This window comes from Corvus moneduloides, chromosome 3 (genome assembly GCF_009650955.1).
Source record: "Corvus moneduloides isolate bCorMon1 chromosome 3, bCorMon1.pri, whole genome shotgun sequence".
Lineage (NCBI taxonomy): Eukaryota > Metazoa > Chordata > Aves > Passeriformes > Corvidae > Corvus > Corvus moneduloides.
The window spans coordinates 89,900,316-89,916,997 of NC_045478.1; the positions used below are offsets into that span (position 1 = coordinate 89,900,316).

The window sequence follows — 16,682 nt, forward strand, 5'->3', positions numbered from 1 at the left end:
TCTGCCCCCTCCCCTGCCAGCTGCCTCACAGGCAGCTTCTTCTGCAGTTTCAGTTGCTACACAAGGATGCACACATTATCTTGCGTGCAGACACTGGCCAGAGCTTGTATGGAGGGGACGACAGGTAGGAAGACCCTACCAGAGAGCAGGAAAGACAAAACAAATTGAAAATAAACCCATGCTGGTAAGTAGTAAGAGCCCAAGGTTCGTATTCTCCAGTTCATCATGCTCAGCTCTTGTATTGCTGACGCATGGGGTCTCAAGGTGGCAGAGGGTGCCAGCTCCCGAGGAGCTGACCCATGTGTCTTTCTGGAGATTTTTTTGGCCACCTGGCTTGAAATGCCAATGTAAGAAACTTTAAACAAGTCTTAATTGTTGTTTTTTTCCAACCAGTATTGAAAGCCCACTCCCTAGGTGAGTGGGCACTGAAAATCCCAAGTAAATTTTGAAAACCTGACCCAAATAAATAACCAATTAATACTTATGATATCAAAATACTGAAATGAAGGGGGAGAACCCTGATGGCTACTATAAACTTCTGTTCATTGCAACCCCATTGGGAATGAGATCTGGGAAACGCCATTTCCAAGTAGGGCAGGATCTCCCCCACTTGCACATGGGCACGCAGTGCTGGCAGTCATGTCCACCCTTGCAGCAACTCCCCAGCTTTGTCCTGGTGTCCTGCACAGAGGTGAGCTCCACTCACGGCAAACACCTCTCACAGACTGTCAAACCCAAACACGAGTTATTGCCTTGTTGCTGGAGGTCAAGGGAGGTAAAGACTTCACATGAATATGCTGGAAACAGAAAACAAACACACAAAAATCCCCAGCAAGAAAGGACAAGCCAACCTTAACAAGCAAGGCCGTTACCCGTAAATAAAAAGAAGGCAATCACAACATGTGTTAAGCTTGGGGGAGCCAAAAGTCATCTCTTGTCTGTGGGTGACTGATGGCTCGCAGGCTTTCCAGCACAGACTTGCCTGGTGTCGTTTGTCACCTGCGAGGGGTAAGCTGCTCCTGAAGGCTCCTCTGTGCTGGTGTGTGTGCGTGCGTGCATGTAACTCACGGAATTTCAGCAAAGTCGCATAAGAGGATTGTAGTCCTGGTTCAGCTAAAGACTTAGGATTCTGCATAATGTGTTAAGAGGAGCTTAATGCAATCCTACTACTCTGCCACAGAAACCCTGAACAGCAGCTTGTCTGTTCTCACCTTTCCCCATCTGCTAGCCAGCTGTGGAAGAGCTGGCTGGCCCTAGGACTGCTTAAAGGAGCAGGTGCATAGGCAGAGTTTGGGATTCTACATCTGTCTTCTCATGACAGCAGATTTCTGTGCTCACTACAATAAAAAGACACTATGCAGGACAACTGCTGCAAAATTCTTACAGTGTGGAGAATTCGCATTTTTGCATAATTTGAAGGCCTCTGGTCGATGGCTCATAAGAAAGGAGGTTTCACATCTCTGAAAGAGGAATAGAGAGCCAGAAAAGAGCAGTATCATGTCTCAGTGGCAGGAAATATTCTGAAAGTGAGGAATGGATCTCTTGGCCAAACTTACATCATCTAGGAGGACATGTGCTATTGTGGAATAAGTTATCGTGACTAAGGCAACACAGGTAAGTGTGTACTTGAGATGAGTCCAGCTGTCTGAGAATTAGAGCAGGGATGGCAAAGGGTAGGGGAAAAGGAACAGAAAGGCTAGATGCTAGCAAATCAGACCTGAATCAGTCAGGCAATAGTGAGGTCAAAAGGTTGGGTGAGGGTGTTTCCTGCTACTCAGTTGCTGGGAAAGTTTGGGTTTTAACAGCCAAGCCAGAATCACATACATCCTTATTCTGAACTTCTCCATGTCACTGTGCCCCATCTGCAAAAAAAATCTGTTGTGAAATCCTTTCTCCTAGAGTCTGCATATCTTCTTCCTAGATTCTCGTATTACGATGGTGCAGTGTTACGAACAGTCTTGCTACATGCTTAGGCACAAGCTGCTCTGGAGTCTGTAGTCACTGCCTCGTATAAATAAAGAAATAATAGTGCAGATTATGAAATAATGATGCAGATTTCCCAAAGCTGTCACACTGACCAGAATACTAGAGACTGGGGAAAAAATAAAGGAAGAAAATTTATTAAAACCTGGTTGGCACAAACATAGCAAAAAAATAACAGTGTCAGGTGAATGTGAGTGAGGCAGGGAAAGGAAGTGGACTGGAATATGAGTTATTCCCTATTCTGGAAGACAGCAGAATGCTAGGACAGCATTTCAATGCTCCCCATGCTGGGGAGTTTCTGAGTAGAAAACTGGAAAAGCAAAGCGGCAGTAAGAGCAGATCAGTGATACAAAGTGATTCCTGCTGTTCATAATCAGTCAGCAATCAGGTGATGTGTGTCATAACTTCTGTCCTAGATGAATATTGCAGGGAGTAGTCCATATAGACAAGCTTTATGTGTTTATGAGGTTGCATACTGGAAAGCGGTGACTTTGAGGAGCTCTGGAGGGTAACGCAGATAATTCACTGGAAGCTGGCTCTTGGCAGAGCAAAAAAGCCTAACTTATTCCTCCTGGAAGATAATTAAGGAGATATGGAGTAGCAGAAAGAACATTTCCCACTGGCATGACATTGACAAAACATTTACCCACATTACAAAAGGGAAGCAGAATGACTTGGAAAGGTTTAGAAATGAGCTGCAGAAATTACATACAATCTCTAAGATACTATCTAAGATAATAAATTCTTCAGGATCCCATATAATTTATCAGAAGAAACTAAGGGACACTATGGTATTTTAATGTTCTACTAAAGAAAAATGCACCGAAGAGCAGGAAGGTCTATTACCCCACAGACAAAACCCTAATAAAGTCCAACCCAGAAAATGGAACTCATAAAATTCAAGCTGAAAGTAAGATGCAGGGGTGGGGGGTTTTTTAAGATTTCAGGAAAGAAATAACTGAAATCATTTCCTGAGAAAAACGGTGAATTTGTCATCACTTGGACTCTTTACATCCAGTGTGGGATAATTGCTAAAGTACGTGGTCTAGTTTACCAGAATGTGCTGGGTTTGATAAGTACTGGGGAAGAACAAAACATCTGGACTGACAGCTGGCCAGGCATAGCTCTGTGTGTTGGGTTTTGCAAGTGATGTGACGAGATCAGCCACTGTGGTCCTTGTGGCTGTAACAGTCAGATCTTGTCATGCATTTTCCATCTGTAATTCTGACAGTGGCTTTCATAAGCAGCCAGTGAGGTGGGCTGACCCACTGTGGCTGTGACCAGAGAAAGTCTCCTTCCTCAGTGCCTGATCAAGGCTAAAACCTTCGTTGCCATTGCCTAATGACCACTCTCCTTCTGAGGAGACAGATAATGAGAAATGGCCTGGGGGCAATTTCTCCACAATGCCCAAGCTACTTAAAGTTCGGCATGTGGGCAATCCCGGAGCAAGAACCGGAGTATCAATGGAGTTTTCCTTACATCTGCTGGCACTGATTTTATCATCTGTGTGCTGTGTTCTCTAGAAATCTATGCACAGGGTGAGACGTGAGCACCAAACTTCTATATCTGTCGAGGTGATGTCTCAGAATTTATACTGCTTTTCACTAGGGCCAGAATTAGATGTAGAAAATTAAGTCTATAAACAGTAACTATCACCACCTTTGGGGTGTGCCTACAGAAGAGTTAGGTTCTATCAGGAAACTTCAAAGAGGCAAGAAGAACTTATGGTATAAGCAACAGTAATGGAGAGTACCATACTTGACTCCAGCTCTGAGCTTTGCCATTAATGGTCTTTGATTGCATGCATGTTCTCCTCCATGCCTGGACTTCTGCAGCAATAGAAGAATTGCACTTCCTGTCTCCCACCTGTATCTTTACAGATTCCCAAATCCAGGGGCTGTCTCTCTTCATATATGCTTGTGCCCAGCAAAGAAAAGCACTTTTGATCTTCTCGACTTGGTTTCTAAGAAAATGTCTAATAATAACTCCAGTGTCTGCTGAGTATGGTCACAATTTAGGAAGCAAAGTGTGTGGCCCTAGGTGAGATTTTGATGGAACCAAGAAGACTGTCTTGATGATGGCTAAATTGTTTATATTTCATTCTATCATCACATTCCAGTAAGTCAAAAGATAGATAGTTCCCCCAGTCTGGCTTGTGGTCTGTGGGCTCATACGGTTTTAAATGACCCCAACTCTCAGAATATTGTCCACTAAAGACAACTTCTTTCTCCCCTCTTTGACCACTTCTCTCTCCCAGTATACTGTTCTTCTCTGCTTGTATTATTTCAATATATGTATTTGAGTCCCTCCTGCTACAGAGTGATTTTTTATTTTGTTCTGTATCCAAGTAGAAGCTTGCTACCCCGCTATGGAAATAATTGGAAGTTTTTTCATTCTTTTCCCTGAGCTCTTGGAGTAGGTTCACTCAAATTTTCAGTTTACTTGTCTTATCTTTAGCGCTGAGAGCTGGATTACTACTGATGGCAGGTATGGAGACCAGACTCCTTCCGTAACGCATTTGTCTAGGAAAGACACATTTTAAAGTGCTTGCTTAGAAGCCAATGAAAAGGAAAAATAAAAGTGGGGTGAGACTGGTAAAGGAGAGTAATAGTGGTGTTCAAAACCCTGTTTGTCTAATGCTAATGAAAATAATGGTTCACTAGAACATTTACAGGAGCAAGAAACACCACATCTCACATGCTGAGAATAGAATAGAATAAACTTCTGGAGAAAAGACTGAGATTCAGTGAAAGATTTTGGGTAGTGAGTCATCATTTGTTAGTGAATTCTCTCATGTATCATAGAGGATGCAAATATTCCACGCTAAGTAGTAGAAAGCCATCAAAATATCTACCAAATGCTTAAAAGACCATGAAGAAACCTACTACTTGTCACTTCCCAAAGCTGTGCACTCCTGCATCATGACATGGAGAAAGAAAATGCTCCTGCGCCTAAAGCAGAGGCGGATTGTAAGTACCACAGCAACGCACTTGGGATGCTGATGGATAAAGACAATTCAGGAGTGCAGAGGTGAAGCTTCAGGATCACAAGGGAAGTCCTAGTCAAGCTGAGCATGTGCTTAGTTACAGAGGGTGGAATGAGAAATGTTGCTTATCAGGAGAAAGTTCTTCCCTTATCTCTGTGCTGAAGCTCTTTGCTAGGGGTGGGGAGCAGTTGCACATCCAGAACAAGGCAGACTGTTGAGAGCTTGTCTCTTGACACTCTTGCTCACAGGGTCTTGAGAAGTCAGGCTCTGCAGAGCACAGGTTTCCCTCTGGGTATTACCTCTGTATTCCAACGCAACCAGCTGATTCTGATTCAGCAGCAGTGGCTTCCAGAAACAGAGGGAGTGCCCATCCATCTCTAGACAGGTGCTGAATAGAAAAATGAAAGTAACTGAATAAAAATCCCTGGAAACAGAGATGGTGACAGCGGAAAAAGGGGAAAGTAACTTTGTTACTCATCAGGCTATTACCTTTGGGAAGGAAACCGTGTAATTGAATATTCCTCTGGACCATTCATCTTCATTCTCCTAACTTGATATCAATAGCTGCCAGGTGGTGCCTGCAGAGGTCATTCAAATCAGATTATGTTATCATAGTTCTCCAGTCATCTCCAAGAGCAGGATCATGATCATGAGGAGGAAATCTAGTTATTCAGGTACATGTTACCTTATTAAAAGTTTGAGCAAAGTACATTGAGCCGTTATAATGGGATTAGGGTTTGAGTTGTGTTCTCAGGGTTGCCATGACTATGTGATTTTGGTACTGTGCTCTGGGGCTTGGATAGCACAGCTCCACTGTGGCCAACCACAAATAATCCAGGCCATCATCACAGAGGAGAGGACACCAGCATGGACTGTGGCCAAGAGCCTGAAGCTTGTAGAGATTAGATTTATCTAGGTACAAATGCCTGAGGCAGAGAATGAAGGAGAGGCGGGGAAGGATACCAATGCCTACTCACACTAAGCAAAGCAGCAATTAGGGAGAGCGAGAAGAATCAGCTTTGATAAACCTTCTAGAGTGTCTCTCAACACCCATTTCCAGTATCAGCAGATGTCGCTCCAGAAATCCAGTCTTTTCTCATTAGTGCCACATATTGTAATAGGGTATGAAGAGTTTTGAATGGTTATTTTCTCCATCTGACAGGAGTTCATAGGGTTTGGTGTCTTCCTCCACATTCTCAGTGAATAGGAACCCACATAACAATAGGCACTAAAAGGTGTCTCTCAGATATAGACAGTGAAGGACAAAAGCCGAGGCAAGCAGGAGGGGGAGCGGACTGTGACAAACATCAGCTTTCCAAACTGCTTTTACAAAGAAGTGTCTTGCTCCAGAGCCAACAACACAGCACTTTTTAACAGTACTACTATTTGAATAGAACTACTACAGAGGTGAGATTCTCTGTCTAGGATCTACTCGTATAGTTCAGTAACACACCGGCTGACCCAGGAAATGTTATTAGTAATGACCTGTGGACAAAATGGCCAGATTCTCAAAAACTCTTGTCTCAGGGTAGGGTGCAGGTCTCTCAGTGAGTCCTGAGCATGTTTGAAGCCATATGCCTTTTATTTTACACTTCGCCTTTTAATTTTTTCCTGGTCCCACCAGCCTTAAAATGGTCACTCCTCACCTTTTAGTTCTGTGACTGGTGCATGGCTAGCACAGGAGACATTTCTAACAACAGGGAAAACAACATTTCTTTTCCAACTACTCCTGTGCCTGGAATAACACTGACGTTTTGGGACCACTTAGTAGGTTCCTATTCTTAATCTCCTGACAAGGAGTCAAAAGTACCTTGTCAAAACTGACAAGGGGTAGTTGTGGCTCCCTCAGAGAATGGCCAAAGCTGACACGTCTCCACACACACTTTCCCAGGAGGGTTTATGGCACGAGGTTCAGCCCTTTCCTGTCATTACTGCAATCCTAAACTCACATGGCCAGCACCAGCCCAGATGTGTGCCTTCTGGCCATTCCCAGCTTTTGATGGTATGCATATACATCACTGAATCACACAGAATCACAGAATGACAGGATATGCTGCACTGGAACATACTCACAAGGATCATTGAAGTCCAACTCCTGGCCCTACACAGGACATCCCAAGAGTCACACCAAGTGTCTGAGAGCATTGTCCAAACTCTTCTTGAACTCTGTCAGGCTGGTGCTGTGACCACTTCCCTAGGGAGCCTGTTCAGTGTCCCACCACAGATAAGAAAAAAGAAGTTTTAACACCTGCCAAACCCCCCACATTTATATATGCAACTGCTGGGTAAGGAAATGTTGGCAGAGAACAGAACACACCGCTACCCCTTCCCCAATTCACTACATATGCAGGACATTTTCTCCTGACCTATCACTCCACAGCAAAAAGAAGTGTGACATGTACTGTGGCAGGAGACTTCTCCCCTTCTGCATAGAGACCTGAATGAAGTCAAACTCCTAGTGTGCATCTGCAAAGTGCTCCTCGACCTGGGATTAACTCCTGGAAAACAGTTACACACTTAAAACCTTCAGCTGTCATAAAGCCTTTTTCACACACTCCCTCCCTGGATTGTGCTCCAAACCTGTCATGTGCTCAGGGATAAACCCCTTGATGAAGAGATTTACTTTTTTTTTCTTCTTTACATTATTTTAATATATTTTATAATCTTTTTAGTCAGCATATTTTCTTTGGAAATGCAGATTTTAGATCTTGGAGTACTGAGAACACCTATGCATTCATGACATACAGTAATTTCTGTTATGGGTTTAATGGGTACAAACATGCCGTGCAGATTTGCCTGGGACAGGATTCCCCTCTCCTGGGGACCCAGTGACTCAGGCAACATAAAGAAGGCAAGGAGCTGCCCTGTCTAGGGTCTTGGCACCAGTCCAGGCTCTTCCCTTCTTCTCCCAAGGGATCCACTCCCTAGCTGTGCGTGGTGGAAAGAGCAGGGCAGCAGTGGAGTCCTATGGAGATGGCTGGAGGGTGAAAATCATCCCCAGTGGGGAAAGCTGGTCCCATTAGGTCTGAAGTGACATGCTGGCTCTCTGCACAGGGCGCCAGCCGCAGCGAGCTGCTTTGTATGAAATCCTGGCCCTGCTCACAGACTACCATGTGTCCAAGAAAATCCTCTTTTTTCTCATCCTCTCTCTCTCCACAAAGGAATTCTTCCACAGAATTTCTTAGAATCCCAGAATGTTGGCCATTTAGCTGAAGTTTCTGGCCGCAGCACAATTATAATTGGTCTCTCATGGACAGGCTCAGCACGGAGGCCAAAAAACTGCAAGGGTTATTAATGACTGAGTTCCCTTCTACTTCCTAACAACCAGACAGGCAGGAAAGCTAGAGGGGAACACTTGGGGCTGAGCCACTACTCTCCTCTCATACGCACTGTCCTGGTGCTCCAGCGCCTTCTTGCAGACACAAAGCCATCCACAGTGCAGACACCAGACAGCACTGAGAGTTGTGAAAAGCAGATCAGGCATTCAGAAGCCACTCTGGTGCTCAGAGAAAATTTTGGGGGCCTTTTCTCTGCAGCTGCAGGGCGCATCAGGGTGAAGCTGGCTGCAACCTTTGCAAAGGCACCTGGTTTGCCACAGGCAAGGTTGGAAGGATAAAGAGACACAGCTGGAATGGCAGACTGAGAAGCACAGTCAGACAGAGATCCTTCTCTCTCCACCCCTCAAATAAAAAGACTGTCTCAGGAGAGGTTCAAACTGAGCGAGAATCATATTATTACGATTATTACATTCCCATTTTACAACAATCAGATGGCACAGTGCCAGCTGGCACTGGGAAGCCATTGCTGCTTCTCCTTCCTTGCCCGACAAACACCGTGACAAGAATACAGTCCTTGTTAGGTTGAGAACTGAAGAATGGGAGAGGAGAGGCCAAAAACACCTCCTTGAACAATCACTGACAAGTAAACAGAGCTGCACTTGGGAAACATATTTTAAACATATCTTCCCTGAGGTTTTTGGGGAGGGGAGCTTGATGCACGGGTTCGGAAGGTGAGTGTGTTCACACTCGGGCATATTTCTGTGGTGTCAAGCAGGCTAGTGGCAGCTAAGAGGAGAGTCCATGTTGCCTTCATTTCACAGGGGAAGATAAAAGTCCATGAAGCTGAGAATTTAGGGACTCATGCCAACATAGCAGCTTGGGTAAATTTGGACTGGCACTCCATGCTGGTCACGGCTGTGCTCAGCCTTTGATAAGGGTTTGTCTCACAAGAGCTCCTAGCAATCTATGATCATTCCAGCAAGCCATTCTCTTATCAAAGGTCATGTCAAAAATTTGGAGGGAAACAGGCCCAATAAATGCAGATGACACAGGGCATTGTTTAATCATGTTAATGTTCCTAAAATCATACCTCCCACTGACAAAACAAATGTATGGAAGCACTGGGAAAAACTGCTGTTTGTCTCTGCCTGGTTTGATAAATAAGACAATAGCTGTGTTCTTGTCCTGCCCTAACTTCTCAGAGCTAGCCAAGAGACTCCGTAAGGGGATGTCCTTACATTCTCTGTAAGGACATCATTACAAGGGACATTTATGCATCAATGTTTGGCATCTCCTCCCCAGAAATAACTGCCCAACTATTGTCTCTCCCTGCAGTGAAGGTCCTACATTTGGCCCTGTTTCTGTTGCACTTTTTCTATGACCTTTAGCAAAACTCCTAATTTCTCCCACATATGAGACAAATTCAGCTTCACCATCTTAAACAGGCTGGGGCTCATGATGAAGCTTCATGATTCTTCCTGGACAAAGTCCACCAACTGCTGTCTGTTGAGCAGCCCTCCCTGAGATGGCAGCAAACCAAATCAGTGTGCTGAAAGTGCCATGGCCCTTGTGATTCACATGAAATCAAAAAGGCAGAGACCAAGAAGGGGTCCATACCTCATTTCTAGTCTGCAAGGTTCAAGAGGCTGGTACAGCCTCTTGTATAGCTCTGCCTCTCTTTCTATCCGTCCTTCCACATGCAACTGATTCAGGAGAGTAAAAAGGCTCTATGAAACAACAAGTAAATGAAAGAAAAAGAGACCTCTGGTGAATGCCCAAAGGGATCTGTCAACAAAACCCTTTTAGTGGCTGGTTCTGCCTCCACCTTCCTCCCCAGGCCAAACATCTTCCTAAAAGACGGCTGCAAGCAGAGTACAAATATCAGGCCTTAGATCACAGCATGGCTGCTCCACAAAGCATGAAAGAGAGAGAAAAAAGGGGAAGGGAGGGTAACAACTAATATTCTTCAACAACCTGTCCTCTCATGCTTTAGTAAAACTGGCACTGTGATCTTGCAAGGTAATAAGGAAGACTGCATGATCTGCCACCATCCGCCCTGCACCCTTGCTATGTTAAGATTTAGATTGAGCTGTCAGTGACCAAACACAGCTGGTGAGAGAGATGTAGCTCTCTGCCTGGATCTGTTCTGGCTTTGCTTGCTCCCCCTCTCTTCCCTATTTCCACTTCCCATATGTAATTTTGAATTATTAAAAACCAAATTTCCTTGGTGATGGGTTTGCATTAATCTTGGGATATGTTTGCATTGATATTACTCTTAGTTTCTTCTCTTTCTCAGAAATAAAATGGTTTTGCACACGGATGGGGAATCATTTTTTCAGGCATGACATTCAACCCAGGTCCAGCTGAACTAAACGTGATTTTTATCAGGATACATTTAATGGCTAGGTCCCAAGTAAAAGATGGCACAGGAGTTGTGGAAGGTTGTCCAATGCTGGTACACGCTGAAGCCCTTTCTCCAAGCAGCATAATACTCTGCAATGTGTACCACTCAGGTGGATTACGCAGAGAAAGGGAGTGGCTGGACAAAAGGCCAGCCTTCAAACATGCAATTGTGCCACTCTTCTTTTGGAGCAGGAATGGCTGCTATGAACAGCTGGTTATTGTAGGCAAGGTCCCAGCTTCCCCGTCTCCAGTCAAGAGTGCTACACGCCCTAGCGGATTGGCCCTGGTGACCATGGGAGAGAAGTGCAGGCTTTCTGAATGACCAGGGCTTTCTGGGTACAGCACAGATTCGAAGGGCGTGGCTAGAAGTTGAAAGCGAAGGACCTCACTTATCCAGCCCCCAATTTATCACCTCTGTTGAGCCCACACCAAAGCAGCCCCTTCCTGTTCTACCCATGCCTGTAGCTCTTTTCCTGGTACCCAATAAATACTCATCAATAACAGCACTTAGTGCTTTGTCACATGATCTGCCTACTAACCCTAGACCAGAAAATATTTGACCCTGAGTGATGTTTTCTTTCTCCCCAGCCGTACTTTGTAGTATCAGACTTCAATCTACGTCCAACTCAAACTTCAGCTGAAGAATGTGTTGTTGCTAATGTATAACCAGGGAGTGTGAAGCTGCGTGTGAGAACAGCACACACTACCAGAGTGAGAACAACAGCAAGCACATTGTGCTGCTGCAGAGCATTGTTTGATGTACTTTTTGCAGGACTGTGTCTGGAGACCTCAAGTTGAAGTGAGCTCCAAATGCAACTGCCTGCCTGTTCCAGGGCCAACGTACATCATGGAAGAACTGAAGACTTTTCCCTTTTAGGTGTTTGGTTTTAATCTGCACTGCTCAAAGACGCCTAAAATCTGACTGATACCAAATCTCTCTCTTGCCCCATGCCTCACTGTATGGACTCTGGCAGGAGATTCAACAGCAAGCTCCCTAGGTCTGTGGACCTGGCATCAAACCTTGTCTCTCCAAAGATCAATTTGCTAAGCCTGCTGTTGGCTGCGTCCCGTTCCTCTCACATGCAAAACTTCTGCTGTGTGATGAGCTGAGAGACATTGGGGCAAGGGAGAAGCGGCTCCCAGGATGACTTCAGTGGTGTGTTATGCACAAAAAAAGGCGCTTCTTACATTTAAGGATTGCAAAGGCATATGTGTAGTCATTTAGCAGGAAGCATTCCTGCAGACCCATGGAAAGCCTGCATGTGAATACACTGCATTCCCTGGTGCCAGCTAACATCACCAAAGCTTGACAAACTGGCACCTGCTTGCAATGGGCAAAGGTGGTTCAATTAAAATTCCCTTGGATCAGCTGAGACATTCCAGTTTGGCAACTGGCGCAGTAGTTGCGGGGCCAGGGTGAGTGAGTGGGTGAGTTGCAGCAGCGCTGCTGCAAGCAGCACAGAGGATCCCCCAGGCAGGAGAGGCTGCGTGAGCCAGGACAGAGCTGACTCCTACAGCCACAGCAACCACCTCAGATGCGCTACGTGCTTCCACCCACCATGGAACATTTCCTAATCCCTCTGAACAAACCCAGCATGCTGCCGAAGGAGAACAGAGTTTGCCTGCAGCTAGAGTGCCCAAATCCAAAATACGTGCCACAGCCAGCATGTGCAAGGCTAGGCTGAGGCAGGGAGATTTTGCATGGTGTATCCAGAACAAAGAGATGGGACAGTTTTCACTCAGAGCAATGAATGAAATGATGGTCAAGGTGGCTGATGGTGAGCTCAACCCTCATGCAAGAGGAATGCAGCATGAGGAACTAGCCAGGAACACTGAGCAAGGGTCTCAGAGGAAATGAGAATTAATTTTGTGGCTCAAGTGGTCCTAGGAAGCATCTCAGGAAGCACTTACACTGGGAGCAGTCTCTGTGTCCCATCGCCTATTGGTGAAGAGACATCTTGCTATAAACACAGGACCATGGTGCGCTGTGGGAGTCCTGCTGCCTTTGTCAGATTTGCTCTGGTTACAGACTGTGCAGGAACTCTCTGCAGAGACTGAGCCTGGAATGGGACCCAAACTCTGACAACCTACCCAGGACAGAAGGAGGCCAACCAGCCTCTCACCGCCCCATATTGCCCATTTTGGAGTTCTACTGCAGGTCAAGCCAAGAAGGGTCATACCCTGAGGTGTAAAAGGGCTCAGGCAGCAGCCCTGCTGATGACTGTGGTGTCTGCACAGGAGAGAGGATTGCTTGGAAGAACTTGTATGTGTCATGAAACCAGCTGTGGCATAGCAGAACAGTAACACTGGGACTCCCGAGGCCTGGCTTCTGTCCCCAGCTTTGCCGTGGCCTTCACAGGGTGATGCTGGGCAAGTCATACCCCCGATCTCTGTCTCCACCTGGGGAAATGTTGCTGCCTTGAGTTAGAGGGAGGATAATGAGGACAAATATTTGGGCTCCAGGGCTGGACACTCCCTGCAGGTTCAGGGTGAGAGCAAATGAGAATACCATCTTTGCCTGACACACCACCAGTGTGTGGTGTCAAAGATGACATCATGGCATGTGAACAAGCATTTACCCTCAGAAAGAGAAAATAGCAAAAGCATGTGTAATCATTTGCCTTTTGTGCCAACATATTTTCCTTGTGTAAAGAGAGGCTCTGGCGGCCCTAAGGACGTTGAGAGATGCCCGTGCTCCCCTGCGAAGGTGGAACTATCAGGCAAGGATGCCAGCGTACCTGCCTGGGTAAATTTGTGTATGCACTTCATGTGGTAATAGAGTTTAGTATCTGATAACAGAGACCTGCTGGAGTCTGGCATGAGGACAGAAGGAATCAAAGGTCATGCCATGAATTCCAGTTATGCTGATAGGCATCTGCAGTCCGAGGAAGGAGCTCAAGAACAGGAACTGTAAACTGGTGGGGAGAGCTGGAAAACAGAAGTTGGTTTCAGGGATGACAGGTATGGGTCACTTTGGATCCCAACTGGACAATTGGTTGTGCATGTTTGCCAGGGACATAGGAAGGTGTTTTCCCTGATGGAGTGAACATGAACTCTGCCATTACTAGTTTAACAAACAGACTAAACACACTGCAATAAATGCATTAAATAGCTCGAACACGTCTCTCCAGAAGCCTCTCCCTCATGGAGGAGCTGATTCATGACACGGATGGGCTGATCACAAGATAGGTAGGAGGTGCAAATATGCAGTGTGTACCTTGCACCAGGGGAACTGTCTGCACACGGAAACAGCTGAGAACAGGTATGATATAGCACCAAGTTGCACTGCTCACTGCCTGCTTTTGCCTCATGAGACTGACACTACCCTTGTGCCTGACTCCTAGCAGATGCCCGGGTGGCACAGTGCTCTGTTATGCACACTGGGGGCTGAGAGAGTTCACACAAGGAGACTCTGCAGCTGTGCAGAGAGATAGTTCAGCAATCCCTGCACTGCACAGCTCTGTGCTGGGCTCTGGAGGCTGGAAGAGGTGTTTCAAGGTCCTGTGGTACCCAGAAGAAAAGGATGGGATGGGTTGGGATGGGATGGGACAGAAATTAAGTATGCAGAAGCAGAAGAAAAGCTCCTAGAAAGTGACTGACACTTCTAGCTGTATTACAATAAATTATCTTATTTCTTTTTTCTTATTCTCCAATGAAATTATTCCACTGTTTTTACAGTTTCATAACATTATCCTTCAGCCTCAGACTAGATGCGCTCACTCTGCCTTTACTTTTCAAATCATGACTTCTGTTTGGGTTTGCCTGCTCCATGGCTGTTGCTTTTTGCCTCATCACAGGTACAGACAAAGGCTTTGATGATGGTCTAAAGTCACTTTTGAGATGGAAAACATCTGGTAAACAGGCAGGAGGTTGAAATAGAGGTACTGCATGGGCAGGGACAACACAAACTGTTAGCATGTGTTATCATCAGAGCATCTTTTTTCTTCACTCCTCTGATGTTAGTGGAGCACGTCAGGCAGTGACAGAAGCTACCCATGAGGAATTGCACGAGGGGCTGGTTTTTAGCAACTGAGTACTCACAGATCTGGACCACTGAAAGATGATCCCAAACTCCTGGAAAATTGATGGGGAAAATCTGATGGAGTTCAGGGACACTTGGCTTCAACTTCCCAGAGAACAGCCTGAAATTGAAACATCGGGTGCATAAAACCCCACCCATGCAGTAACTACAAGGAAACTGGACTAAAACTGATAAATTTGAGCCTCAGTGAACAGATTAAATCACCCATTTAAATTAGTAAGCAGGAGAGCTTATTTTAAATATTAAATAAAACCTTCTTTTCTATTTATCCTTTTAATTATTTTCCATAAAGAAAGGTTGAGAGTCATCAGGCTGTAACCAGAAAGACTCTGATGACTTAAAACCACATACAGTCTACCTACTAAATTACTGTTACCAGCAGACAGTTTTATCTATACATATTCATTTACAGCTTTCCATGCTTTTATTAGATCTTTATTATTACAATTTTCTATGCTGGGAAATAGTGAATTATGTATTTTTAATTTGCTATAGGATGACTGTTCATCTTTAGAATTGATTCATATCAGGCTGCAATTGGAATGAAATTTGAATCCGTTAAAAAAATCTCAAAAAACACTTCTATTAAACCCTTTGTTTATTATTGATATAAACCACCTTAATTGCAAAACAGAAAAGAAAAATTAGTATTAAACAAAAGAAGTTGTATCAGTGGCTAGTGGGTTAAACAGGTTGTTCCAGGATACCATATACCCCAACACTGTATATCTGCTGGATCTTGTTTGCTCATCCTCATTTTCCTCATAGGTCAGAGGAAAAAAACAAGCTTGCCTTTTTTTTCAAATTTCATTAAGTTTCTTAAGTTTGAATAAGCAAGCCACTGAATTTAAGTTGTTGAATAAACTGAAATTGAATAAATAGTCATCTTCTACTCATGGAAGAGCAATTGCTCTCAAAAGTGGATTTATCACTTACCAAGCTTTGGTTCCAGGTGCTTAGGCAGTGTTTTAGTTCAACTTTCTGAAATGTTTTGGCAGGAAGCATGTGTAACTCGATATTTTAAAAAGTAATCAAGACAAAAAGATGCTTTTCATCAAATATACTAAGCATCCAAATACAGATGGCCATTGTTCCACATTTAAATAGCTCTATTCCAAAAGTGAGAAAATATATTGAATTTGTAATTCTTAAAATTACTAGAAGTCTGCCGTTATCATCATAAGTCATCTGCAATGGATGTTAAGATTAGGATGGAACTTGCATTTCCTACACAGTGACCAGTCTACCTTAAGCTGCCACTCGGAGACTGTGGGTGGCTTCAGCACCACAAATCACTACCCCAGAGACAAAGTTTCCACCTGGGAATTACAAGTAACCCCCAGGATGGACAGGCTGTCAGAGCAGTCATGTCCATTTGGATTTTTCATCCTCTTCCACCCACCCTGTTTTTCCTGTTACAATCACAAAGGAAGTCTTTTATGCTGGTTGCAAGACTGGAGAACGACCCTAGAAAACATAAACAGAGCATAAAATCGATGCTGGTATGCCTGCTTGGATTGGAAAGGCACCTGAGACACCACCTCGAAGATCCTGCACCTTGGCCTCTCTGTCCACCCTAGGAAAGAAGTCTAATCATGCGGGAAAGGGGCAGCCCCTCCCTGCAGGACACTGTGAAAAAGGCTGACACATGCTGTCCTAAAAGGTTGTAATACTCTTCTGTTTTATTGCCAGTTGGCATTAATTAATTGTCTACTGTCTTATTTCAGAATTGTCTCAACCAAGCAGTATCTGTTTGTGATTTACATTTGGCACTTCCCTGATAAAAGTTTTTCCCACTCTAACTCAGCTTGAGCAAGACTTGTCTCTTCTTCTTCATGCCAACTTCACTGAAGTGTCTCATCTTCCTGCTTCTGCCGCTCTTTGTACTAAATGCCATGGGAGAGGCAAAAGGAGAATATTTGTGCCAGTAGCCTGTCTGCTACTCTTCCATCACCAGCACTCAGTGTGTCATCTTGCCTGGCGGCAACAA

The 16,682-nt window shown here is 44.8% G+C and overlaps 1 long non-coding RNA gene across 1 annotated transcript in view; it reads right to left on the reverse strand.

The window, feature by feature from the left end:
- Nucleotides 1-2,093: 2,093 nt before the first annotated feature.
- LOC116441112 overlaps nt 2,094-16,682 on the reverse strand; it is a 47,493-nt gene continuing 32,904 nt past the window's right edge. The window contains exons 4-6 of the long non-coding RNA XR_004238889.1: nt 14,692-14,792; nt 5,459-5,547; nt 2,094-5,357 (exon numbers count right to left, since the gene is read on the reverse strand). This is a non-coding gene — a long non-coding RNA (uncharacterized LOC116441112). The remainder of the gene's footprint in view (nt 5,358-5,458; nt 5,548-14,691; nt 14,793-16,682) is intronic.